The sequence below is a fragment of the Myotis brandtii genome, unplaced genomic scaffold, assembly GCF_000412655.1.
Source record: "Myotis brandtii unplaced genomic scaffold, ASM41265v1 scaffold17, whole genome shotgun sequence".
NCBI classification, from domain to species: Eukaryota; Metazoa; Chordata; class Mammalia; order Chiroptera; family Vespertilionidae; genus Myotis; species Myotis brandtii.
The window spans coordinates 10,205,604-10,207,471 of record NW_005356259.1 but is presented as its reverse complement, the minus strand read 5'-3'; the positions used below and the strand labels follow the sequence as shown (position 1 = coordinate 10,207,471).

At 44.2% G+C, this 1,868-nt stretch overlaps 1 protein-coding gene across 2 annotated transcripts in view; it reads left to right on the top strand.

Moving 5' to 3' along the window:
- Window positions 1-395: 395 nt before the first annotated feature.
- The window catches only part of SNX10 (sorting nexin 10), a 60,845-nt gene continuing 59,372 nt past the window's right edge, over window positions 396-1,868 (top strand). The window contains exon 1 of one of the 2 annotated variants that reach the window (XM_014537025.1): window positions 396-441. The gene's annotated coding sequence lies outside the window, so the exon portion shown is untranslated. Of the gene's footprint in view, window positions 442-1,082; window positions 1,166-1,868 lie in introns of those variants that run through there. The other variant, XM_014537023.1, reaches the window with a different exon arrangement.

The window sequence follows — 1,868 nt, the reverse complement described above, 5'->3', positions numbered from 1 at the left end:
TTTTTTTTTTTCCCCCCCCCCCCCCCCATGGGATCATAGGATTGAGAGAGAATCCTCGTTGACCGAGTACCAGGTTTGGTGCCTCCAGAGAGCAACAGCCTGCTTTGCAGTTCTGATGCCTCATACTTATGTTAAGATTAGAAACAGGTTATTGAGGGAAGTGGTCACGGGATTCAGAGCAACATGGGGCTTGAAAGTGTTTTTTTAAAAAATTCAACCGAGTACATTTTAAAGATATTGACTTTATTCAGTGATTCGTGAATTGGGCAGGTAGCGGATAGAAAGGCGCTCCCAGGAGCCGTACAAGATGGAAGACTTTCATAGGCACAAGGGAGCGGACCTAGAAGTTATGCCAGCAAACATCGGATTGGTTTGGGAGGTCACCTTCCTTAGGGGAAGGCAGGGGTCTGTCCAGCAGGTTACCTCACCAGTACTGACCAGGTAATTGCAGATTGACTGATTAAAGGTTTTACTCCTGGTAGAGGCTGAAACCGTAATTAAATTAGGAATAAGATGTCTTGGTTTGGTGATGTGGAGCTTAGCATAAGTGACTCCATTTGGGGCCTGTTGTCTCTCTTTCACAAAATGAAGGGCTTTTATTTGGGCAAGACATGTTTACATGTAAGACTCATGGAATTAGAAAGTTAGAGCAGGCAGGAGACTTTCATGTGATTTCATTCTAACCTTTCCTTTTAAGGAGGGGTAAAGAAGGCCCTGGGAGGGCAGTCATTCAGCCAGATCCGAGTAGAACAGGCATAGATTCCCATGGGCTGCTGACTCCTGCTGCAGGGTTCTCCCCACTTGGGGGCGAGGGGTGGGTGTAAACGTGGGGTGTATAAACTCCCTTCATTCCCCTGGGTCAGAGGGGGTGATGTGGGTGCCACTAGTGAGGACTGACTTCTCCATCTATTGACCAAGCTTAGCTGCGTCTCCTCAGTCTGAGAATAGAGATGAGGTGAGGTGCTCCTGCTACTTCTGCCATTACTTCCAATGATGCCTGTTCCTAAGGCTTTTTTTTTTTAAGGCATGGGCTGTTTTGAATAAAGAAATAAATATAGGAAGATGTGAAGTAACGTGATTAGCACTGACTTGTATTTTACCGGATCATGCTGTTTCTTCTGCCCATCTGTTTCCTTCTCATTCTCGAGGTTACTGTTTCACTGAGGTGAGGAAAGCGGTGTTGGAAGAGTGGGGACTGGTTTAGGTGACACTGCTCCTCACCAGGGCCCTCTCTCCTCCCCCCTTTTATTGAATTTATTGGGGTGACAGCCAGGGCTCTCTTGACTGACACTCTCCGCTTCTCTCCCCACCACGATGGGCTGTGGTGCGAACTTCCTCTTGTTTTACTTATGGGAAGGCTTCCTGGAGCTTGGTATCTGGAAAATGGAAATAAACACCTTCATTCTTTTTCTAAGTAAAAGCGTCTGAATTAAAGACTAACATTTGTTTTCTATAGCAGCAGTGGGACGTGACTTTGGGGCACTCTTGATATCTTTCCTCAGTCTTAAGATTTCTACTTTCGTTTTTGAAGGGTTCACTTGGTTAGTTAGGTAAGCTATTTTGAGAAATGGCTTTTTATTTATTTATTTTTTGTTTATTTTTGGGGCTGTGGTTTAACAACCACTTGTGAAGGCTTAGAACTGGCTGAGAGCAAGGTCCTACCTTGCAATCTTTCATTTCTTTTCTATTTATTTATTTAAAATATTTTTATCTTTATTTATTTTTTAAAATTAAATCTTTATTGTTCAGATTATTACAGTTGTTCCTCTTTTTCCCTCCATAGCTCCCCTCCACCTGGTTCCCACCCCACCCTCTGCCCTTACCTCCCCACACTGTCCTCATCCATAGGTGTACAATTTTTGTCCAGT